General features: G+C 41.7%; 1 long non-coding RNA gene across 18 annotated transcripts in view; it reads right to left on the reverse strand.

The window, feature by feature from the left end:
* Nucleotides 1–26,884, reverse strand: part of LOC117886349 — a 100,540-nt gene that overhangs the window by 46,181 nt on the left and 27,475 nt on the right. For all 18 annotated transcript variants that reach the window (XR_004647930.1, XR_004647929.1, XR_004647928.1 and 15 more), the window contains exons 4-5: nucleotides 19,968–20,045; nucleotides 4,571–4,669 (exon numbers count right to left, since the gene is read on the reverse strand). This is a non-coding gene — a long non-coding RNA (uncharacterized LOC117886349). The remainder of the gene's footprint in view (nucleotides 1–4,570; nucleotides 4,670–19,967; nucleotides 20,046–26,884) is intronic.

Below are 26,884 nucleotides of genomic sequence, written 5' to 3' on the forward strand. Positions count from 1 at the left end.
AACATTTCCACTCATTTTATTCCTTCATGATAGAAAGCAACCTGCCAGTATTTTGTCACCTTGAAAGATAGAACAGGCAACATAAAAGGTGTTCAAGAGCTTATAGGAGCCCTGTTTTGTGTGTGAAGGTGAGGGAGGAGACTGGCCAAGAGTCATAGGAATTTGAGCTCTCCCCATCCTTTTCCAGGCTAGGCTACAAACCGAAGTCTAGGTCATGTGAAGGCCCCATGTTTTCAATTTTCCTTTCATTCTAGTACACCTCTACCTCGATATAGCCCTGTCCTCGGGAGCCAAAAAATCTTACCGTGTTATAGGTGAAACCACGTTATATCGAACTTGCTTTGATCCACTGGCGTGCGCAACCCCGCCCCCGCCGGAGCACTGCTTTATTGCCTTATATCCGAATTCGTGTTATATCAGGTCACGTTATATCGGGGTAGAGGTGTACCACCAACTTAGGTTGGTATGTCCTGTAAATCTCTGATTAGCCAGGCTTGCAAAAATGGCTTCAAATGGCTACGGCTAGCAAAAATGTTCCTCAGCTGCCATAGGAGTGCTATTAGGAAAGATTGCTGGAAGCTCATAGATGTGGTTTTTCAAGGAATTTCAATGGGAACTAGGTGCCTAGCTCCCTTAGGTTCCTTTGAAAATCTCAGCTTACGCTTCCTACTTCCAGAGCCCAAATATTTTCCTCCTCAACGGCCTTAATGCAGCAGAAGGAATGTGGGGTGTGGAGAGGTTGGGGGTCCCTTGAGGGAGGCAAGAAGACTGGATCAGACAAATAAAGCTTCAGTAATAATATAAACCATATAAACGAGTCACTTTGATATGGGAAAGTTTGGTTGATTTTAGTTCCGCAGCTGTCCAGAAAATGTGTGTCACTGGAGCTGTCTTTACCCGTATTTTACAGCAAGAACACAAAACTGGCCTTTTTTTCCTTTCCTTTCCTTTCTAGTAACCTGCTCCTATGGACCAAGGAACACTATTGTGCTGTAATATAAAAAGTGAAGAATTGCTTATTGAGTGCAGAGCCAGGTGAACAATGCAACACTCTATTAATGAATATTCAATCCAATTTGAATGGCAATTTGATTCTGTTGCAACCCTTTCCGTGAACGTTTGAGCATACATGATTTACTACAATGAGGATGTAAATATACATTCAAAAGCAAATTCTGAATTGCACAATTAACTGATAACAGTGAATTTTTGAATTGTGGATTTCAAAGTTTACGCTTGAAAAAGCAATTTGAAATTGAGATTAGTTACATACAGCAAATTGTCCAGTCGGGGGAAAGAAGCCATATCATGTGAGTCATGGAAGCAATTGAAACAATGTGAATTTCTAATAATGACTATTCACAATGCACAAACAATCTGCAGACTAAGAATTATTTGCCAAAGTAGTCAGCAAACAATTTAGAACAATGAATACATTGGAGGATTTCGCACTGTGCTTGCAGAGAATTCACAAACAGAAAAGGAGGTGAAACTCATTGAATAAGGTTGAAACTTTTAAAGAGGCCCAAATCTAATTGGCCTAAATTATTAATTACAAATGATTCATCCAACACTAATTGAATGTCCTGTTTTGCTGAGCTAAAACCAACTCTATAATGTCCTGTTAACCTACTGGGCTCATCTCCAGAGCAAGTTGTACTGTCGTTTCCTCTCTCATTTCTCCACTTCTCTTTGAGCCTGTCTTCCCTTATTCTTTCTTTTACAGAGAGAGAGAAAGAAGGGGATTTTCAAACCAGAACAAGTTTGAGGATTTCTTTTTTTCCTGACGTATTCGATATGAGAAAACTAAAGAATCTGAGCTGCAACTGAGAATACTGCTCAAATTATCATATAATTGCTTGAAGAAAGATTTAACAGGTAGTTCTGATTGCAGGTATCTGTACCTGTGACAAATGATTTCTGAAGTTAGATTCAAGGAACATCAAGCTTTCAAAAGGTCACTTATCTAGGGCTTTTATTTTATTACCATATGCAAAAGAAAGTTGTTTTTTTTTAAAGTTAATTTAAGGCAAAATATTCATGAGAGAATTGGAAAAAGATTGAAGTGTTTTGTTTTAAAAGGACTGATTCTTGAAGCCATAAAGTATGAAAGAGAGGAAGGAAAACACTTCAAGGGGAAGACCCACAATATCATCTTAGACTTTAAAGCTGTTCCAACAGGCTAAGCATTTGAGGGAAAAATAGAGCACAAAGCTGTTTGTGATAAGTTGCACCTCTTATCGGCAAACTGTCATCTGTCTGGAGTGAGAACATTTTGTCCACCCTACCAAAACGAGTCAGAAAAATGGGATAAAAACAAAAGTATAAATCAGAATGGAAGCTGGACACAGAACTTAAATGACAGCAATTGCCCAGCCAGGATCACTGTACAACTCAATGTCAGATGTGACAGAATTATATTGTCGACTTTAGGTTAGGAATCACGTGTGAGCATATGTTGGACATAAGGACAGGCACCCAGACGCATTTCCACATTCGCTACTCAGTCAGCTAGAGGTTGGGGCCTAGGCACCCGTATACGTGGCATCTGTAGGACCACAGAACGGTACCATGTTTTGGAGCGGAGGAAGGTGTTCCTGGGTATTTCAGTTGGAAGGTGCCTTTCAGCACTGCAGGTTGTTTTATGCCACGGGCCCACAGAATGTTGTGTTCCTTTGCAGATTGCAAAGTGGTACAAAGGTCAACAGTGCAGAGACAAACTGCATCCTGCATCGAGCCCAACTCTGCAGCCTCTGCATTACACAAATCTCCCCTTGATTTCAGCTGGAGCTGCATGGGTGCCATCACTGCCAACTCAGGCCCTTTATGTTTACAGAAATAAATAAATCAATAGACGTTCTGAGAGATTCTTTAGTGCAATTTCTGAGGAGGGAGTGAATTGACCTAACTGCTGCAGTAGCCCTCTTGGTTGCTGTGTCTCCCTCCCTACACCCCCCCCCCTTCCACAGGACAAATGGTTTCCTGGTGGATACGCACAGCCATGGATCCATTATCCAGCCCATCTCACCCTGCTTCCAAAACCACCCTTTGCACTGGGGTGCACAGAGCCCTCCTGGAGCTGTGCTCACTGAAATGCAGGAAGTACAGGTCCCTGGAGCAGGATCTTCATTCCCCACCGTGCACGTGTGCACACATGCACACAGCAGAATATTGCATTGGTCCCATGCCTTCTGTGTCTTCTATGAGAAGAAGCCTTCTGGGGGTTGTGGGAGGAAAACAGGGCACAATTTATTCCCATGGTTTATTGTCCTCCTCCATCCATCCTCCAGGAGTTCTTAGCCTTAAAGGGGCCAGTGGTTGGATGACCCTGGTCAATAGCATTTTGTGTCATGTAGAAGATTGTGGGGATCAGGCTACGTGGAGGCTACCACAGTTATATTTGTGCTTCTGATACATGGAAAAATACCTCTGATTCACAGACATGATATTGTGGTAGCCTCTTGGTATTTCAGCTGCAGTGCAAAGCAGTCGCTCTGAAATATCACTGGGGATCAGCAGTATTAATGCTCCCCCAAACATAACCCATGATCTCAGCAATACAAAACCACTTATAACTGGAGGCATGCACCAAATTTAGAACTTTGGAGCAGTGGGTTGCTCAAGCCCCTTAGTTTAGATCCAGGAAGGATGAAAGAGACAAGAAGGTGCAGAAAATACTGGCACAGTTTGAGAGTCTATTAGCCAGATTGCACCTGATGTTCTTAAGTGCTATTCTTCCTCACTTCAACAGATTTAACACCGTGTTCCAATCAGTCAGCCAAGTACACATTGCCATAAGCAAGACCTGGATCACTTCCTGAAAAATTAGCTATTCAGATTCATCAAGCTCCTTGTGCTTTTATCAGCATTTAAGCCACTTAAACACCTAACTACATTTGTAGACACAAGAACAACGAGGGTAGATTTTTATGGTGTCCTCATAGGGGGGAGAGCCTTTTTAAAAGGCACTTAGGGACCAAAAAAGATTTATACTGGAGAGGAATGAGGAGTCAACTCCATAAGGTCCCTCTTGAAGATCTGGTAGACATCCATGATGTTGAAAAGCTCTGCAGTCTGATGCTAGAAACATTAAATCTATACAAATGTGCCAGGATGGAAACCTAAAGTTTCACTTGTGAGTTCCCCCATGTGAATGAGGGGTTGAATGATTGGAAGAGGAAAATATTGAAAAATACCAGGGAACTGTTAATTATAAAAACAAAACAGCACCTACCAGTAGACTGGTGACCTTCAATGTCATTGTTCAGAGATATTCTGCAGTTCAGCACAGGGGCAAATTGCCATACTGTTTAGTTAGGGAGGCTCGTTTCAAGGCAAACTCAGGAGCAAAAGTCAGCAGTCACTTGCCTGTGTTTTAACCCCAATGGTAACAGGTTGAAAGCCAAGACAGTCTTTGAAGACTGAATACGAAAGAAAGCATGCAGCTGAGAGAATTCAAACACAGTAAACCATTTCATACCTGGCATCACCTCATTGGCTTCGGGAATGAACTTAGCTCCATCATTATAACATCAACATTTGAATTAATTAATTTGATCTATCTACTCACATTAACGAAGGGCAGATCTCAAGCAATTCACTCCCTACGACTCCCCGGGGTCCAAAATAGCCTCAGTCTGATGACATTCAGGTCACACTGCAAAGCCGTCTTCTTCCCCAGGCATTTGAAACAGGAAGGAATGGTAAGAGTGAGGAACCATTGGAAGAAGGGGATTTGAGATTCTGAGTTGGCTGGTTTGCTGCTGCTGGATTATAGTATTTGTTTGGATATTCATTTTGGGGCAGTCTTAGGTGATGGCTGGGGCATCTAGAATACAGAGAACGATACTTTTTATTGAGGGTGTGTGTGTATGTGTGTAAATCTAAATGAATAAATAATATCCAAGCCTTCACTGTAGCCTCTCAAAGGGTAAAATCAAAAACACAGGGCCCTGAAGCTGAATTGCCTGGATTAAATACGACACCGTTAAAAATATTTTGCCAAACCTCAGCACTTGTGTCCAGAAATAAGTTCTGCTTTCAGAAAGACTAACCTGTTGTCAGCAGCAACAGTGAAGGGCTGGGATAAGTGATAGGAATTTACTTTCCTGCAATTGGCTTCTGCTGGTGGGGCCCTGGCTGGAACCCAAAGCTGCCCATTTCAGACAGAAGCCAGGAAGAGGACGGTGGCAAATAACAAAGTGTCATTCCTTGCATGTCCTCTTGTGACAGCAGGGGTTAATCAAGTCTATGGTGTGTATAATGTGTCTCTAGCGTATATGCAGCAGTGTGTATAGACATACAGCGTGTGCTGGGAGAGTGGGAAGGATACCTCTCCAGGCTATCTTCTCTCAACATTATGTGGAGTGGGGTGCCACGCAAATTCTATTAATGACTTCTCTGGAAATCTTGGCAAGCCCAGGGGAGTCAGCAGTTAATCTGCTCTGTACTACTGCACCCCCGCCGCAGGTAATGGAGCCTTACTGCAGAGTCTTGGGGAGACGTGTGGCAGCGTCAGATCATAAAGAAATGCGCTATCCTATGCGCGTATGCACTTCGTCTAGTTTGTAGAATGCTAATCTTCTCTCTTAGACCTCATTTGCATATTTAGCCCTTTCTGTGTGAGGGATTCCTGGGCTCACTAATTAGACTGTTTGTTTATTTCAGGACCATTTAGAAGCCCTTTATTGGCCTTTTGCGTTCTCATTTAGCTTTGTGCACTAATCTAGCATTTTTTACTGAATAGTTTGAAGATCAAACTAAGGTCATGGTCACCGTGTCTTCTGCCTTTCTCAGCCTTCAGAGACACTGGGGAGTTGAACTTATGTTTTTTGTTGTTGATTGGTTTGGGGTTTTTTTTTTTAATAAGCATTATCATATTCTGTGCCTACTGACAATAAATCCAAAGGAACTAGGTCCGGAATTTTTAAAGAGGTTTACCCAAGGGAATGTCAATTACCTCTCCCTTCCCACACTGCAGACATTCCCTAGCACTTACAAATTCAGTTTTTGTTTTGAGACATGCAACCAGCTTGGCTACAGTTATTCGTCTTGCACTCTAAGGTGAGCAAAAAAGACTTTAATCAGTAACCGTTGAAAGACAGGGGATGGGAGTGCAGCACCGTGGTCTCAGTAATGGAATAAAATTGTGGATTTCAAAAAGAAAGTGTGTGTGTGTGTGTGTGCTTTAAAACACAGTGGGCCAAATCCTAAAGTCCTCACTCAGGTCAAACTCCCTTTGGCTTCATCTGGAGTTTGGCCTCGCTTAGAAGTTTAGGATTCAGGCCAGTGTTTGAGAAATTAGTTCCTCCTTCACATTTGGTGATTGCCAAGACCTGAGTCCACATTTCTGTGTCCCCTCTTCAAGAGCTGATTACATCACTGGCAAGCACTAGGAGCAGGACGTTCCGCCGCACTCCTTGTTCTGTGGGAGAGGTGTTAGTGCTGTCCTTGGATTTGAAGGGGAAACACAAGGACCTTGAATTCAGGCAGGTGAAGGAGGAGCTTTTTCTAGTATTAGACCCGGTTTATCCCTGTAGCTGTACTGAATCCAGCAGAGTCACCAATGAGATGAATTTGGCCTATGTTGCCTTAGAGTGAAATAACGTTGCCTTGAAGCAGACGCTTTTATTCCTGATCAAAGGCGCACCTGAGCACTCCGTCCTCCACTCTCCTCAGCCCCCTTTTCGTACAAAACATCTCTCTCCTTGTGTGTTTGATGGTCTTTCTTTTGCATTTAGATCCACGGCCCACGTTACCCTAACCTAGCCCAGTTTTTAAATGTGGACCTGTAACAAGGTATATTAGCCTTTAAAGAGTAGAGGGGGCCAGAAGACCCAGCTCCAGGGAGTTGGAATGAACAAAGGCCCAGGAAATGGCCTGGTAATGGAAGAGAAGAAGGAGTTAGGGAATTAGGAGTTGGCTGGGGGGAAACCTCAGGATGCTGTTTCTTTAAGGGCCCCGGATTGGAAGCCCTGTGGTTTAGGATGGGTCAGGGCTCCCCTCTATTCCAGCCAGCCTGGAGAGGGGCAGTATGCAGACCGCCCTCGCCCTCAGAACACGGGAGACACTGGCAAGAACAGGCAGCTAGAGCCAGGAGGCTAAACGGCAGCTATGAAAGGTGACCCCTGTGATGAGCAAGCTGTGGCAGGGGAAGAGCTCTATGGAGATGGCAGGAGAGCCAGAGGTGGTGTATGAGCCTTTGGATTGCAGTGATGGACTTTACTGGTGGGACTGTTTGGCACTGTTTGCGAGCATGAAGCCAGCTCCAAGTGGAGGCCGGAGGGATGTATAAGAAAGGCTCTGGGGAATCTGTAAGGGTCCGGAAGAGGAAGAATAGAGGGAGATTGCTGCAAAGAGAACTCTGGCCATGAGGGACCGCTCTGGAAGAGACAGTGCTGTTGCAGGCAGCCTTACTGGGATGTGAAAATCCCACTGCTCAGACGGACACACAAATGCCCTTTTTAGGCACCCAAGTGCCAATGCGAGGATCCAAATGCAGAATTTGAACATCCTTTGAAAGTCCAACATCTAGAAATTGGCCTAGGATGTCCTTTAAATCTTATTTAGCCTTGTTATTTCTCTTCAATCTCTTTTTGTTTTCTTCCTTGGGGATTTTTCTGTTCCTCTAGGCAATAGAGATCTCTGATTTCCTTCTCTCCACCCTCTTTCTGGGACCCCTCACTTCTCCTTTGTCTCTAACTTTCCCACTTTCTGGCTTGTCAGTTTCACACAAGTCAAAATACTCCGAAAGCAAAATCGAAGGAGATTCTTCACTCTCCCCAGATGACAATCCAGACACAAATAAAAGCTCCAGTTAGAAGAAGGATGGAGTTAGTCAAAGAGATTTGTCCACTTTTAAGAGAAACATCCTGGTATTCTAGTCCTAGTGCAGAGTTATACTGTCAAATGCACACATGCAGCTGAGCTTATCTATGAAGACTGATTTAAGAGAGGTCTGTTGGCTGCTAAAATGCTTAACTGGTGCTCTTGATATTCTTTCATCATATTCCCAGACAAGCTTAACTCTTGATCCTGAAGCCTGCTGCTTTTCAGAGAGTGGAGGGTCCCACGAGGGGACGTGATTTGGACAAAAAGAAGCATTCCGTTTATAACACAACACAGTATGCCCATTTAATTTCTCCCATTAAAGTTGTTGCAAAAGCACAGTTTTTTCCACACTTTTGATAGGAACAATTGGCATTCTGCAGACATCTTTATGTAGGTAGCTGGCCAGCAACACGTGTTTGTAAAAATAGATCTGCTAATGTTAAGTTCCCACTGAAAGCTTCTGCACTGGGGACTCTGCATGGATTTTGGACAATCCCTGCAAGATTATTGTTCCATTTGAAAAAAAAAAGTAATCCTGTGACACATAGTGCAGCTCTTGTGTTTCTTAGTATTTGAAAGGAAAACATATACCCGTTTGCATCAGCCTGTCTCAGGGCAGATCTTCACTACAGCGGGGGGTCGATTTAAGATACGCAAATTCAGCTATGCGAATAGCATAGCTGAATTCGACCTATCACAGCCGACTTACCCTGCTGTGAGGACGGCGGCAAAATCGATCTCCGCGGCTCCCCGTCAACAGCGCTTACTCCCACCTCCGCTGGTGGAGTAAAAGCGTCGATTCAGGGATCGATTGTTGTGTCCTGACGAGACGCGATAATTCGATCCCCGAGAGATTGATTTCTACCCGCCGATTCAGGCGGGTAGTGTAGACCTAGCCTCAGTTTGAAAGCTCAGAAGCTAGGGGCTACCGCTCAGCATGAACAAACTTCTATCTATCCAGCAATCTAGCTTTCTATAAGTACATAGGAAGAGTATCTGATACTGTCTTTGGAAATGTCAGATTTCATGGGTGAGTAAAATAGTTTATCTTCTGTTTATCAATATTATGTGAGAACAGATTTGAAATTGCTTATAAATGGATAGTATCCAGTGACATGCAATCCATTTGCTACCCGGGCATATGCCCAGCAGCACATGCATGCATGCACACACATACATACACACAAACACACACCCCGGGATGGTAGCCACAGCAGACATACGCATAGTGCATGGGGAACAGTGTATGAGAACTGAGTAATGCAAAAACCAATACCAGACATATACAGAAAATAATGGTCTGAGATGCAATATTGTTTGCATTGATCACTCTGCAGGTACCTATCTATGTCCATGCACTCTGGTTGATAGTCCGGGTCTTGATATATTGGCCTCAGTACAGGAAAGATCAAGTCCCCAAGAATCACAACACATGAAACAGATAAACCCCACATATAACAGAACAGCCATCACCATATGTACAAGAACTTGTATTCCCCATATTATGGTTAATGTCTGTACCCCAAGGAAATAGTGAGGCTGGGATATTGAGATATGGTTGTGTCCTAACACTTAAGGCATTTTGAATGTTATAAAGAGCATTACTTGCACTCATTTCCTGAGCTAAGCAGAGTGTATTTCATGGCAGCCTGGAGCCCAAGGCATTCATGTTATACTCTTGAAAAAGTTTGTTCTTTTTTCATCATCTTTGAACACCCTCAAAATGCAAAACACATGCTAGATTTCTGGTAGCGATGAGCATCAGCAAAAACCTTAGATCTGAACATTCCCTGAACAGTGGGAACATTTGACATCCAAGTTGGATCCCTATCTGAATTTCACACGTGGCCTGGTCTGAGACAAAATCTGACATTTGAAGGGATTGATTTCTGGATCCAGACTAACCAGTTAAATTCGGTTCTAGTCTGGAATTTTGTTAGGTACCCCAGAAATCAGATCAGGTTCGTTGGAAAGATCATTAGGGCCTATTTCAAAACACGTGGGGCTGATTGGTGGTTTTGCATCAAAATCATTCAGAATTCATGGTTTTGATGGAAAATCAAGTGAAAGTCAGTGATATGACTGAGTTTCACTTTGTGATTTGGGGTTAATTTGAACCCCAAACTAAAAGCAAACCTCTGGGGGAGTGAAACTCGGATTGAAACTGAAGAAAATATTCACACAAAACCCCCTGTGAAGGAAAAAAAACTTCTGAGCTCTACATTTATCCTTGTCATGGAAAGTCCTGTTCAATCATGTACAGAGTTACACATAATAGATTTCTTTAAACCAGTTAATGCTATATTTACTTAAGTGTCAGAATTGCCATCCAATAGAAATCTAAGCCAGGTCAAAATCAAGGACCACTTTGATGCAGGAGAGGATGGATTCAACATGAGTGGAAGAAAATGATTTCTGGAAGGAATTTAGAACAGTAGTGGATGAACTTTTCAGATAAATAATAGCCTAAAAGAGATGAAACATTATAGTTTCAATTACAATTGTGCTCAACCACCCAGGAGATAATTCAAACAAGAAAAAAATCGCTGGATTGCCATCCTCAGTACAGACGTACAATTTAATTCCACTTACTGTAGGTTCACTGCATGTATTTTGAATGAGATACATTTGTTAGTGTGCAAAGATCTGAAAAATGTGTGTCCCTTTTATCAACGTGACAGCAAAAATCTAAAGGAAAACCCCCTTATCTTTAGATCAATCTGCCAGTATTGAGTTTATTTACTGTAGATATTTCTTATTAAATATTTTTGTTCACCAGAATCATCTCTTGAGATGTCCTGTCTCATTTTTTCAGGGGATACAGAACACATAGCCAAATCCACTCACATATTCCATTGTTCAGACTTAACAAATGAATTACACAAATAAGTTAGGCACTTTCATTAGAATAATTAAACCCTTAGTATAATTGCTACATCTAATATATAATATTATAGCACAACATGTATCTAATTAATTATACAACATAAAAGGTTTCACAACCAAATGCTGTCTATTTTAAGGGGACACATTGTCATTTTTCAGATTATTTGGGCCAAATTCTGCCCTGTGAAATCTTAATGAATGCACTTGAATTTGGCCCAGCAAGAGGAGAATTTGCCACAACTCTATTTAATCTGAAAAATAGGCAGATTATGTATTCTGGAGAAAAAAGGAGTATATCTTCACTGAAAACTAACTCCACCATAAAGTATGTGGACCTAATTTGCACAAGTGCAGCTGAGAACAGAATGCAACACTATAATTCCAATTCCAATGACAACTTCTCTATTGTCAATGCTTTCAAGCCATTTGAATCATCTGAGAATCATCCCTGGGATATCTTAGCCCAACCTCTGACATAGTTGTCCTCAAAATAATATGGCGGCAAATGAAAGAGGATTTCTATTATTTGATAAACCCCTCTCCTCTACACAGCATTTTCCAGTTTCTGAGTTTTTTCTTGAAACTGTGAAATAAACATTGGCTATTAAAAGACCCCTAAACCATCCAATCACACTTAGTATTTGCAAACACGCTACAGACAGGTTATGAGGCATATAGACAATGAGAATCCTTCCTTTTAGTTATCCCAGTGTTGAGAATTATCCAGAGTTCTTCTGGGCCCCTTAGCACTTCTCAAATTTTAGCCCTGAAGTCTTTGAGTAAGAAGATGCAGCCTGCCATCATTCTAACTAGAGTGGAATATAGGAATGTTTGCTTCACCTTCCGCATCCAGCCTTTAATCCAGGACTCTTCCCAGTGGCCCAGGAGGTGTGGTCCCTACGTGTGAAAACTTGATGAAGAAAGCAAGAGTCTTTTTCCTTTGGAGGCCAGGACTCAAGTCCACCTGATTGGCCAAATGAATTTGTGGTCTCATTTCAGTCCCTCGTGTAAAATAATCCACATCACAACGCCTCCCCGCCCCTGCATAATTTAAGAAGGATGAAAGTTCGGCAGAACACAGAACTAAGGTGAAAAGGAAACCAAGTAACCCCTTGGCCCAAAAGACACTTATGTTCCTAAATCAGGGTTAATCTCATAGATGTGGGGCAGCGTGAGGAGGGTGAATTGCGTCTGCTTATAACAAAAGCAGCCAGTACACAACTAAATGGCTTTACTTTCCAATAGTGCTTCGAAGCTGAACTTTCCTCAATACAGAAAGTCAGCAGAACGTGAACATTAATTTAAAAAAAAAGGAGAGAGAGAGATTGAGAGAGAGAAAGGACCAGATGGTACTTTGGTTCCTTCCCATCCTGAGAATAGGACTAGCAGGCCCAGCCCCTTGAATGCCGGCACAGTCAGAATGTCTCAGTCCCAGCACAGTCCCAGTCAAGTGCCTTAGCCACAAAAACATCCTTCCTCTCATGGGCTTATTGCAGCTAGACAGTTTCAAATTAGGAAATTCCTGAATCAGGCAACAGAGTTTCCTTAATTTTATTTGACAGTTGGCAGCCATACAGTATATCTGTGCTTTTCCAAGACAAGTTCAGTTTTGCTATCCCTATAGTTTCAGCTGCATAAGGTGTTCACTTTCTTTCCCAGGCTTCTCTGTTTTGCTGTTGTGCATTCTATTGAGTTTCAGTCCTGAGACAGCTGTATTTCAGTCAACGAAACACAGTGGATGGGCAACATGATTCTTTTATATATGGTTTATGAAGTGCATTTGGATCCTTCTGGAAGAAAGGCACTGAACAAACATAAATTGTCACTATTATTATTATTATTGTTTGCAGTGTTGCTTTAGCCGTGTTGGTCCCACGATGTGAGAGAGACAAGGTAGTAAGTAAGGTATTATCTTTTGTTGGACCAACTTCTGCTGGTGGAAGGTCCAAGTTTTTGAACTACACAGAGTTCTTCTTCAGGACTGGTTATATCTTACTGTGTTGACCAATATTGCTTTAGCAAAGAGACACTGGGATCATTGGCACCTGGCCTAAAAATATATGCCACCTTTGCTATGGGACCTATGCTCCTCCAGAGAGAGAGGCTCATGCTCTCACAGCTTCACAAGCTGTAGATTCTTAGTTGAATATTTCTGTGCCCAGAGCAAAGTTTTGCAGTTTTAAATTGTAGAAAGCTAATTTCATGTTCCCAACAAACATTCAGTGGCACAAAGGACCACAGGAGCCTCCAAAAGAGTATTTCAGTGGGGACTTCTCAGTCAATGCTTTATTTAAAAAAAAATACTGCTTACTGTCGGACACAATAGCAGTTCAAGTGCTTGAACTGAAATATCCTTGTGAAGTCCTCATGATAGAAACTGATATGTGCTGCAATGGATAATGGATGAGTTTTCTTGGACAGCTGATACATGGGACAGACCATCCCTAATTTATTTATTATGATAGTGTGCAATGGTGGGTGACTTAAAAACAAAAGGGATGGGGGAGACTTTTTCCCCTATGTAGATGAAGACACAAGTTCTGTTATTTATGATGATTTTATTATAGTAGAGCCTAGAATTCTCAACCAAGATCAGGGCTCAGATGTCCTAGACACTGTACAAGTATACAATGACAGACAGTCCCAACCTCCAAGAGCTTATAGTCTACATAAACAGGACGGGTATGAGCGTAGGAAAAGTGACTTGCCCAAGGTCGCACAACAGGTCATTAGCGGAACCATGAGTAGAGAAGTCTCCCAACTCCCAGTCCAGCCTGGTCCACTGCCCCGCACTGTACTGTAGACTTAATATAGCTAATAGTATTGCCTCATGCATGTAACATGGGGGGGGAAAATAACACCAAATCTTCCAATATATCCAGTTTCTGAGACCTATAGAACTGGTGTTGCATTGCCTGATCTGGTGAATTAAAACAAACAGAAAACTGGCCCCAAATGGGATTCTGCAATTTGGGCATTTTGCAGAATTTTATTTGGTAGACTTTTTTACAACGGCATAAAGATGATGGGAAAAACTTCATGGTGCTGTTCTGCTTTTCTACGCAAAACCTAGCTTTGTGTTAAGAATAAACAAAGTAGCACAGCCCAATTATGCAAACCTTCCTCAAGTTTAAAAAGAATGGATTACAGAAGAGAAATGGACCTTTTCACGAAACTGCACTAGCCCCTTTGATCTAGTTGAGATGACATTAAAGAGCATATTGTTCAGATATAATTTCACTGGCTCCTGGATAGGTCATCTGACTGGAAGATGAAATTTTTAAAAGCTTTTCTTCTCCTGCTATTCATATCATTGCAGGTCACATTTCCCTAGAGGTTAACTCTGTTGGCTCAAGGACACAGGCATGCAGTAGAATGAGGGGAGTGCATAGGGAATGAAGGGGCAGTTGGCCCTTGACATATTAAATTGTTAAAATATCTAGAATCCATTTTGGAAAGATGGTCTGAGGCAATAGCTATCCCAGTGCTAAAATAACTCCATGACGTGAGCTGATTTCAAAAAGTGGCTGTTAGATACAGGGCATTCTTTTGCATGCACTAATACAGGTAATTAATATAGAGTAGGAGTCAGTAAAAGTAAGTCATAGTGGAAGGAATATTTTTGTAAATACTACATGACTTCACAAAAAATACTTTTAAAAATTAAAAACGTCCATGGAGGGTTGGATTCTGCTCCCATTACATTCCATCTCAAAGCTCCCATTGATTTACTGGGAGCAGCATTAAGCACTAGTTACCTTCTTTTACTGTAGCTTCTGCTGAAGAATCTTACGAAGTACGGGCTTTCCCTCACCCCTTGACCGGGGTAAGTCTGTTCGCCTGTAGAAAGGACCTTTTGTCACAGTGTCAGGATTTCAGGGGCATATTAGCTGATCTGTGGCTTTTTATTTGTGGCTTTGCTCTGAGCCATCATTTTTAACTGATATTCCCACCCTGCGTGCCTTGGCTACAGCTGGGATTGTAGACTGCGCCATGCTAGTTAGAGGGGCAGTAGTGTTCCCTGTGAGACTCCACTGCCTCCCTCACCAGAGAGGAAAGAATCTGAGAACAGTTCCCAGCCTCAGGTTGCTTCTCTACTCAGTAATTAAGCAGCAGTATCCATTAAACCACACCACGTGCCCCCTTGTTAGAGTTACTTGTCTTACTATGTACTCCTAAGTTATTTATATTTCCAGCAGCTATAACTGAGGAGTCTCTTTCGAGCTAGAAGCAGAGATCTGGAGAGCTATTTTACACACCTCATTATAGATTACTTCTCTTCCCTTTCCCTGCTAAATCATTAAGGGCTAATCCTGAGAACCGGCTAAGCACCCTGAACTCTCATCACTTGTCTTCACTAGTGTTTTTTTACCCTGCAATAATGGATTGCCAGTTAACTCAAGGTCATTCACGCCTTTGCAAAGTCTAGTCTGGACACTCCCCAAATGAAACAGTCAGACAGGTGGATGGAATTTGAGGGCGCTTATTTCATCACAGCCCCAATCCAGCAAAGCACTTAAGCATGTGCTTCAATCCCACTGAAATCAAGTTTAGTATATTCAAGTCCAGCACATATTTCGGTGCTTTGCTTAGTAGGGACCTCGACTCCTTGCAGAATCTGGTCCTAAATGTGTTCCATTTCTCTTTAATTTGGGAGTAAACCCTGCTCACCTTGCCGTTGTGAGTAATCCCATGGGCATGAATGGTGGTTTTGCTCAAAGATGGTGAACAAGATTTGTCCCTCTCTTGGGCATTTAGTCTCAACATTTAGTATGTAATTTTAAGCCTGAATTTCATTCGGTATCAACAGAGGAGCAGTACCAGCTTTTATAAGAGCTTTATATAGTGGGAGGAGTGATAAAGTCCAGCAAACCTTACCCTTACGTTCGCAGGAATTGGACAGGAATATTATATGTATTAGTGCTAGGTTTCTGCTGCCAGCATGAACAGCACTTCCCGTGATGTATGGTCCTAGCAAATGTACTGTAATACATGCATCAAATACGCTCTCAGAGTAAATAGATATTGTCTAAAGTACATTACCTCTGTGCTTTCGTGTTTAATTTAATGTAAGTGAATGGCCTTAATTTCTCTAAATTGTAATAATAATCATAATGCGAACAGTGACATTACTAATAATTTATTTTGCACGTCATTAATCAACAATGAAACATTTTAATTACCTGTTCAGAAATGTCACACTGTAAATTAATTCTATGTAATTATATATCTGAATTCCAAGGCTAATTAGAACGAATAAACAATCACAGTCAATGGATCAGTACATTTGTAAGGGGATCTGCTCCTGCCCTGCGCTTCAGGATAGTTATGCGGGTTATACACAGCACAAGAAGAATTAGACTCCATTGCTTTGCCTGAGTCACTTGTATTCCTTAAACAGTGTGTTACTAGGTTAAAGTAGCAAATTGCATGGCCCATGGGGTACAAAGAGAATTGCATATGCACAAGTCTGTAACTAATGTGAAGTTGGGTGTAGATCTTTGATGATTGTTTCTCTTTCAAAGGGCTAAACACAAATAATTTTGCCTTTTAAAGTGTCTGTCATGCAGGCACCTCAGGGCACACTGGAAATAACACAAACATGAACTAGAACAAAATCAGAAACAGACAATAACACTTTCACAGTAATTAGGTCAATTGCTTTTTGGGGACAAGTGCATCAAATTACCAGCCTGAGTGACAGCTCAGATTTTCACGGCAGTACTTAGCTGCAGTATTCTGCTTTCCTTTTAGGTCATCTTTTCCATGGGGGATGGATAGCTTGGTGGTTTGAGCATTAGCCTGCTAAACCCAGGGTTGTGAGTTCAATCCTTGAGGGGACCACTTGGGGATCTGGGGCAAAAATCAGTACTTGGTCCTGCTAGTGAAGGCAGGGGCTGGGCTTGATGACCTTTCCAGGTCCCTTCCAGTTCTAGATGGGATATCTCCATTAATTATTATTATTATTATTATTCCACTGACGTGGGAGTAAGAGGTTTTACTTTTAAGAAGAGCCTGATATTAAGATCTGTCAGTGCGCGATGAATTTTGCCTCATGTGGGCCAGCTTGTGTCCACCGTTACGAGCTGATGTAAAAAGCTGCACAATGGAAGCAATTTGTAATGTATTGGTCCTATAAAGCCCAGAAACTATGCTAGGTATTCTTGAGCATCCTCTACTGCATCTTATCTATTACCAAGCTATTTACATAGGTACAAACATCGGACACTCTCGTTAACACCTGCTGCCTGCCATTCAAATGTCGCGCTATTGAGGCTTGAAGGTGGTGAGTGATAAAACTCCATTTGCAGCTGAAATGAACGTGCGCGGTGGATTTGCACTGAGGCCCAGTCCTTTGGCTCTGGTCACTGAAGTCTGGTCCTGGAACATGTATCAGTGGTTTTGATACCTGCAGCAGATCATTCCTTTAACTGGAGTTTATAGAGAAACAAAGTTAGCCTTGTTGGTGGGTGGGGAATTGCAGGGGAGTGAGTTCCTAATTGAAGGGTCGAAAGTGCGGCAGACCTAATGGTTTATAGAAGCAGCTTTGAGAACAGGATGATAAATGAGAGCAATGTCATGATGAGTACAGCAACTAAGTAACGAGACCTTTATTTGATACATAAGACCGCAGGGAGCTTCTGTGCAGAGAATACAAAGAATAGGGCTAAATTTTGCAGATTTTGGAAGGCATTAGTAAGGGGGAAAGGAATGCTGACACTGCAGTCAAATGCATGGATCAGGATTTTAGTATTTTTCAAAGTAAGCATGGGACATAATAATTTGCTCATATATTTTCAGATGGCGGACAGGTATCCTGACTTTTGATTTACTATGCTATGTTGCTGTAGGGAATGTTCTGGGTTTAAAATGAGGTGTCCAGAGCCCTGATTTGATCACCTGATCGCTGAGTTCCAGCTGGGAGATGAGGAAGTCATTGTACACATAACAAGAACCTCCAGCCAAAAATTTCCTCTGTTTTCAATTGAACTGGAAGAAGCTGCTGATAGGTTAGGGCTGGATGTCAGAAACACGGCAGTTAATGGTAAAGATGAATGAGAGATTGAGAGGTGATAACTTAGAAAAATCAGTGTGTCATCCATATTAAAGAGACAGCTTTCCGTGTGTTACTGCTGGACAACACGAGTGGTGGTTCATATATATATACTAAACTACATTGGTCCTAAAGATAAATCCCCAAGAACCAGAAGAAGTAAATCCAGAAACCCTTAGTAAAATCTGATGCACATTGTATAATCTGTCACTGTACACTATGTTCTCCATATAACTTCTTAAATTTGTGAGACAATTGTAGAGAAAATGATACTGCAATCTGTAAAGCAGTTTCTGTAGTGGTTTTATTCGCAAGCTCAATGCTATGCATAATCATGGCCAGAAACCTCTCCAGAGGTGTGTGCATAATAGAGGAATATCAAGTCAATGAGTCAAGACACCAAAAAATAAAATTCAGATGAACATCACATTCAAAAAATTATATAATCTGTCATTTAATGCTATCTTAAAACCTCCTTATTGAAATAATACATCTGATCATAAAGCAACCTGGGGCATCAATACCATATTGCACTGCATTCAGAATACATGAAGAGTCACAACATTCTGCAACTATAGTTTGCTGCCAAAGGATGATGGTAACTAACTTTTTAAATCTTGCAATGATCTTAAAATGAAATTCCACAATGCACATGAATTGTTCATAGCTGGAAAATGCAGAGATCTGGTAGGGATGCATAGAACCTTTTGTCTTATGTCCCCTGTTCAAATCCAACCTGGGTTGGTAGTCACCTTATGGCATTATCAACTGATGACTTATGTGAAATAGGTTGTTTCTTAATTATTTTAATGTTATTCCCAGATGTTTAAGTGACCAATTGGGGTAGTATAGTGGAATGCTTTACATGGCTTAGATTGCAGGAGAGATGACGTATTGTACCTCAAAAATAAACAGCAAGAGCAAGTCAGTCCAGATCTTTTCACCAGCACTACATTCACTGATGAAAAAAATGTTTTTGAACAATTGTATAAAGCCCTGAAGTGGCATCTAGAATCTTTTACGTTCCAATATATATGAAGAATTCTATTTTTATTTAGTGGCCCAATCCTAACTGTGTTCATATATGAGTAATGGACTTATGATCCCCTCTAGATTTAGTTACAGATCTGAGGAACTTACATACAGCAAAGGTCAGACACACTGGTGTGGTGGGAAATAATGTTGTTTCCACGCACACTAGTTCCCAATAAATCTGTTGTCACAAGGAAAGTATCACAAAACTGTTTTTTAAATTGGTTCGGTACAGGGATGCTGGAACAATTTGTATAGTAGGGATGCTGAAAGCCATTGAACCAACTGTAAACCCTGTATGTGATGGAAACCACTTCAAGCCAGGGGGTACAGTAGCACCCCAAGTTTCAGCAGCTATGGTTAGGCATGCAATTTTATATAAGTAGTTCTCATGGTTGTGCTAAAAAAACAGGTACTGTTGTACACAGTTATCTGATCTGCATGGACAAACAGTAATTTTAGTTTGCCTAGACATATTAAAATCAGATCTCAAATGTTCATTTGACTGATTACTTAGTTAGGATATTGAAAGGGAATTGATTGGCAGAGGTGGGTTGGGTGTTGTTTGCTTTGTAGACTTTTAAATCCATAATTAGACTTTATTTTAAAGGCAGTGTTCAAATACAAATTTCATTTGTATTAACTGAAACTACATTACCTTGGGTTTGATTGTTCATTCCTAATGCTGGCAAAATGCTCATTGATATGAGAATTTTGCATGCGTAATACACTGGGTAAAACTGCAGGATTGGGTCCACTGCATCTTTTAAAAGTGTACTGTAATTTTCATGTGGCATTGACTGTTATCCTCACCTTTGTGATAAACAGGGGCCAGAATTTGGAAAGAGCAATTCACAATATGTACAGAAAACAGGATCTTGTAATAGCATTCTGGAGAGATTTCATGAGGAATAAGGAAAGTTCAAAGAAAACATTACTGTTCTCTTTGGAAACTTTTTTTTATTCAAGGTTTTTTAAATATCATGTAAAATCAAAACGTGCTGTATTGTATAAACTATGACAAACAGTTGGCAAGTTCATTAGAATTTCCCACATGCTCTTTGTCCTTTCTATTGAAATATTGGTGTTTTGCTTCGTTCTTCTTGGAGGCTATACATTACATGCCTGGCTACCTTATACCAGTTCTGATTAGCACTCTCCTCACCTTAGTCTGGTTCTGATTCTCTGCAGATCCAGTCTACTGTGGGCCAGGGAAGGGTACATTTCAGATTTATGGTGCAGCCTGTAGGGAGAGTGAATGCTACTTAATGAGCTTGAATTGTACAAGTGTAGAACAGTGAACAATGAGCCCCTCGGCTGGAAGCAGAATCAAAAACTTGGGCAAGCTTTAACATTTATACAACAAATCACCGGGGTATGCACGAGTGTTCATTTTTCACAGGAGAACACCAGTGAAACTAATGCTGTGATTGCTTATCTTGTCATCACTCATCATTATTTCAAATACCTCCTTGCCCTTTGTTTACTTCGAGAAAGACTTTTTGTTGAATATTCCACCTCTCTAGTCTGAAAGGAGCTTCATTTTGCTCCATAAAAGCATCATTTTGCTCTCCAGAAAGATATGCTTTTCCATCATTCACATCTAAAGGAATGCTTTCAATCCTTTAAAGAGATAGTCTCCGCTAAAAATCAATAGCCAACATTGTCTTTAAATAGTCTGACATTTACCTTTAACATGGCTTTCATTTCTTCTCCTGGTTGAGCAAACATTTGTATTATCCATCCACATTTTTTATTTCTCTGCCTTTAGCTATTGCTTGAGAACTCGTCAAGATCACAATTCTTGTGTCAGTGACATCGGCTATCTATAGAAAGCGTTGTAGCAATATACGTTAAAGGGACTGGAACTCACTAACAGAAGCATTGTTCACTAATTTACGGAAGGCATCAAGTCAGAATAATTACAGGCAAAAGGGTAGTGTAAATCCCTAGGGGAAATATATTTTGGATGCTTGTTTTACTTACAAGCAAATCTGAATGCTAGCCCAAAGGTCAAAAATAAAAGACCATGTGCTTTATTCCTCTCAAGTCATCCACCTTCCTTTCTCTTCTCATACATGAAATTGTCTAGGGGTTCATTTAGAAAACTGTATTTTGAGAGCCGGGCTGTTTGCAATCTGGGAAAGTTAAGCAAATTAGCAGAATTATTAGGAAAAGAGCCAATTCTCTACAGCCTGCAAAGCAACCGTTTGTTAAATTGGCTGTCATGAGAGAATTGCATTGATCGAATGATGGTTGCAGTGCTTTGGGAGGGAGAGCTATGCGGGCCTTTTTGGAAATAATGTTGCTGTATCATAAATGAAAAATAAACAGGGAGTCTGTAGATTCCACAGCAAAACTTTCAGTGATTTCTTGGAATGAGAGAATTAAAACATGGTTCTGCTCTGCACACACATTCATTTTATGTCTGCGGGGGGGGGGGGGGGGGGAGGGTTTGCTATGTGTTTCTAAAAATAGAAAGGGTGGCAGGAGGGCTGACTTCAAGAATCACCTCAAACCAGGTGGCTGGTTACACCTGTTTCCCCTGTGACATCGTGAGGACATCTGCAATTCTGCTAGCTCACCCTCCTAGCTCAACTTCTGAGTTGAGTTTTTTTGGAAACAGAAATCTGAATCCAGTAAAAAGCCATTTAAAGAGATTGCTCTCGCACTGTTTCTAATAGCTCATCCTCATTTTTAAATACCATTTTGCTATTGATTTGATATTTTTATACATTATAAGGGGCACTTAGCAAAGAAAGAATGGATTAGCAGATTAAATATGCTTTATTAGCGGATATCTGTTGGGAAATTATGTCCGTTTTCCATTTAAAAGATGCATCAGATTTATTCAGTTATTGAATCAATTTATTCATGCTTGAAAACCTACTAACACTCCACTTAACTATTTCCAATGTCAGGTTTAATACTGGAGAACTGCGCTTAAGGAGAAAAGCTACAGAAATGAAGAAAATGTACAGCAGGGCAGTACTTTGCATTTCTACCGCAGATGGGGAATTAAGCATGTTATATATGTCACGATAAGTGAAGCGAGGGTAGGAACTCTGGGCTTGATTCTGATATCTCTGACATCAGTGTAAATGAAGTGTTATTGTACCAAAATCAGTGGAATCCATGTAGCACTGTCGCAAATGAGATGGGAAGCAGGCTGTCTTTTTTCCAGGCACAGTCTGACTTTTCAGAAATGCTGGAAACACTCAACTCCAGCTGAAGTCAAATTATGGATGCAGAGCACTTCTTAAGGTATGGGCTAATTCCCCATTAATTGCAGAGTGTAATATGGCAAAATTTCAAATCTACACATGAAAGGGATTATCTAGCAAGGGGACTGTCGTTAATATTGGCCATATCCTGCAATCATTGTGCCTGCAGATTGATGTGGAAGGTTCAGCGTTGTTTATTAGCACCAGACCTACTCTTCGATTCTGACACAGGTAAGATTCCTATTGACGTCAGTGGAGGTGTTTGCCAGCATGAAAATTCCAACATCAGGCTCGTTATATTTACCAAATAAACCCTTTGAAATTACCAGAGACGTAACAGAGCTATGAAGCTTGGTTCTGGATCCAGATCCACATTTTTCCAAAGCTTTGAGGGTATTCAGATCTGGGGTTTGGTTTGGGTTCCTATCTGGTAATTAGTCAGTAGCTACATTTTGGTTCCTAATAGCTTTCCATAATTGTTCCTGGAGTCACATTTCTATAGTATGTTTCACATTCTGTTCTGCTCTTTTAAAAGAAAAGGACAAAACATTTACGCCTGTAAGATGTCTGGTTTTGGGCCAAGGACATTAGGCTCAGTAAGTTCTATTAGTTGATTTTGTTATTGTGACTTTATTGACTCAAATGTCAGCCATAACGGATGGTACAAAATGTGGTAAGAATCTATATCCTTTCTCATATTCATTTCAAGTGAAATTCACCCGAACACTCCCCTTGATGAACAGCTACGAGTAGGGGAAATATACTGAGACTGCTGAGATGGAATCTACCTTCCAATCCACCGCTGGGGCATGGGGACAGCCCAGTTGCAGCTGCTGCTTTTGCCCCTGGGTTAAAACAGAGGGCTGTGTCCCCTACATACACCTTATGTGGGGTTTTGTGGCCAGTGAATCTGCGTAATCGTAGCCCCAGTGGCTATCTCCATGGCCTTACCCCTACCTTTCCCGTGAGTAGGGGATGCAGATTCCTCTTAGCGCTGTCCATCTTTGTCTACAGCAACAATGGCAGAGCCACGATGTAAGGGACTTAGGCCGCTGGGTGAATTTCACCGTCAGTGAAAAGCATGTATTAAAAAGAGAAGCTCGGAGATTGGATAGTTTTGTCTACGAGGCCGTTCTTAAGGGTTGGATAAAGAATGTCAGGCTTAGACAATATGAATGCAAAGTGAGGAGCAATGTGGAAAGAGGATGGAAGCAATTTTATTGAGAAACAATCTGTCACATGAGTCAAACTCTTCTGATATTTTCAGCATGTTAATTCCGTTTTAGTTACTTGAGCATTCAGAAAACATCACGGAGCCCATCCTGCAAACCCTCATTCGTGCTAGTACTGCTCTTTGTTTCAGTGGAGCTCTGCAGGAATACACACGTTTGTACTGTAGGGGCCATCTCCGTGGTCCCTTTAATTTCTAATGACATATTTAAAAATCCTGAGTGTTAATTCCAAATGGTTATATCGTAGGTCTGTCCTGCAGCTGTTATCCCCGGCCAATAGCTCTGCAGAAGCCAATGGGAGTTTTGCATGCCTAGGAACTTCAGAGTCAGACCCCCATATGGGATTTCTGCATGAGTAATATCCTAGATGGTTGGGAAGAAGCCCCTAAGAAATTTTAAGTACAAAAAGAATGGAAAGGCCTCAATTTAAAGAGCTCCTACCGCCTGTTAAAGAGATTTGATTCACCAGGCTTGTGGAAAAACTGGACAAAGTTCCAGTGCTCACCCATCATAACAGCCAACGCCTGTAGTCAGTAGTGGACCAGATCCCCCATCTGATATAAACTGACCTTGAATTAATCGAGCTATGCCCATTTACACCATCTGTTCCAGTGTATCCAAGGGTGACTCTGGTACATGGGGGGCATGTAATGAAGTTATTCTTGGAGCTTCCTCTCCATACCATTCTTCCCTTCCCCTTACAAATTTCCTCTTCTCCTATCACCTCTCTCCTATTTACTCTCCAAGAGCGTGATCCAGAGCCCAATGAAGTCAATGAGAATTCTTCCAATGGGCAATGACTCACGGCTTTAACCTCAACAATTGGTCCCTGCCCTCACAAGCTGGTCATGGTTTTTCCTTAGAGGAGGCCAGCCAAGAGCAAACCAACATTTGCTGGTTCTCTCTAAGACTAACAGGCCCCACTGTGAGGTTGTCTCACCTCCCTCATGATTCAGGGGTGGGTTTTTTGAGTTACTAAATCCATCGCAGAATGAATGTCTTCAACATGAAGAAAAGGGCATGAAGTGACTCGTACATGAAGTGACTCGTACCCCCTCCAAATGTAAGATGATGCCCATGCTTTCTCCCTGCCCCTTTCCTATTTGTGAAATAGCCACACTTTCTTGGGTTCTAGGGCGAGCTGGCTCCTGTCACTGCCAATCAGTAAAAAATGAGCGATGCGATTAAACCTCCGTCTATTTGCATTTCAGAAAGAAAGAAAGAGAAAATGACAGATGACCTGGTAGGAAATTCCTGTTAGATAGCCAAAAAGTTACTTCATTAGAAGGTTCTGAGTCATTGTCAGTCAGATCCAAAGCAGTAAGAACACAGTATTAAAAACAAATACGCAGATTAGTATCCGAAAAAGGTAAGGACACAAATGGACATGTGACACCCCCCCGCCGCCCCCGTGCAGGAACAAATATTGTTTTCTCTCCAAGTTTGAGATTAATTTTTGAATAAAACACCAAAGACATGAGATCCAGGGCTTTGGCTGCTGAGCTTCTGAGTGAAAGAGATTAAAAGAAAAACAGGGCTTTGGTTTTAAGAGCTATTGGCTAGCCTGTCACAGCCCTCACTCAACTGCGCAGGGGTGTACGGCCCTGCACCCTGCTTGGCTCTGCTTAGATTGTGACTTCAGCCATGGATGGGTGGGGGCAGCAAAAACTAACTGCTCAACTCTCCTCCTTGGAGCAAGTTAGATGGGTCGCATCCTGCAAAGCTGTAGGCATGCTAGCACTCCCCTTGACTTCAGTGGCATTGGTCAGAGGTGGGAGGAGCCCTGTCTCTGCATCCCATCCCCAACTCACCAGCAAGAGTATCTAGCTAGGTATAAGTGGGGAGAGCTGCCCACAAAAAGGGGTGAAATAATGTACCCCTTCCTCAGCACAATGGGACATCAGAGGTTGCAATTCATTGTTTACTGCTGGACCATTGCTGCTGGGGGCCATCCCTTACTTGGGCAGAAATGTTAAGTCACAACTGAACCCGGTGCATTTGACAAATCTTTCTTTCTTTCTTAGGAAAGAAAGCTATCCATCATGTATTGTGTAAAATGTTTGGGGGTTTTGGGGGTGCGGGTGAAGGGGCAGGAGGCAGAGGTGTTATCAAGGGAGGAATTCAAAGATACAAAATAACTGCTCCACATTCAGGTGATGCTACAATGTTCAGACCTCCTCAGCTTTGTGGTGGCAGGGGAAGGGGCAGAGGACACATGCCTTATTATTTATTTCTTGATGATGTTATATTATGAGAGGCATCTGTAGCAGGTCTAGATACCCTGACATACATTAAAACATGTACATAAAAATATTAATACAGAAAGTCCATCTAGTCCAGTCAGCCCAACCCCATGATACAAGTCAATACAGACAGGACCTGACCCCAAGCTCCTTGAAGTGGATGGAAGTCTTTTGATTGACTTCAGTGGGCTTTGGATCAAGCTTATAAACAGGGCAAATAATCCCCCATAATATCACAGAGCCCCATTTGCTCAGCGTCTTCATTCTCACCAGATACCTAGAAAAACCGATAAACAGCCTACCCAGAAAGTCAATAGATTCATGCTATGTCAGACCAACGTGGGGAAGTCCAGAGTCAAGGAAAGGTTCCCATGAGCTGCGTCCCCATCCATCTACATGGAGAGGACTCCAGTTCCAGCCCCTCTGCTGATCACAAGGGAGGCAGAGAGGGAGAGGACTAGACTCTCCAATAGGCAGGTCCCAAGCTGTGCGGCCAAGCTGAGCTTGTGGTAATAAACTGAATGAGTTTGGTTGATCTCGGCTCTCTATCTAGTGGACAGAGATCAACATTTCAAAAAATCACCATGAATCATTTGCCATCCCATTGTATATTGGTGTGCACGGCAGCTTTGTACCGAGCCGACGAGTCCTTCCTTAACCCTATGGGAATCAGATTTCAGTCATGTCACCGGATAAGATTTTGCAATGAGGTGGTTTATGAGAACCAAGAAATCTGACCACATACATTATGATCTCACCATGGTATAAATAAGGATTAACTGCCCTGAAGTCAATGGAGTTACATCCATGTTAAACTGGAGTAAATGAGAATGGGATCAGGCCATTCAAACTATTAAGATTTACGGCTTTTATCTTTCTCGTCATTTGAAATCTGATTCCTTTCTCAAGTCAGATTTGCAAGCACTTGAACAACTCCTGGTGCCCAGGTTAGACCAGAAAAGTCCCACTCATCTGGCTTTGAGAGGACACTTGCTGTTCTATTATTTTATTTTTGTTCTCTAACACTCATGAAACAGGGATTTGGTGTCACAGAACAAAATGGAGGGGAAATGCGGTTTTATAAGGTTCATTTCCTATCATAGCCAGATAGGGCCAAATTTTCCATTCCCATAGTGAACAGTGGTAACTGCTGGGTGCTGAGCTCTTTTGAAAATTGACCCACAATAAGGTAAGGCCAAATTTGGTCAGCTTTACTCACTTGGGGTAGTACCTTAGTGCCAAGTAGTTCTGTTGGAGGAGAGAAGGCGCTTAAGGCAGAAGCTAGCCTGAAAAATCAGGGACATAAATGATGTGCCTGATCCTGTGTATATATATATGACAATCGAGGGCTTCATTTTGGCTTTGCCATGAGTTTGAGTAGTG

Source organism: Trachemys scripta, chromosome 12 (genome assembly GCF_013100865.1).
Source record: "Trachemys scripta elegans isolate TJP31775 chromosome 12, CAS_Tse_1.0, whole genome shotgun sequence".
NCBI lineage: Eukaryota > Metazoa > Chordata > Testudines > Emydidae > Trachemys > Trachemys scripta.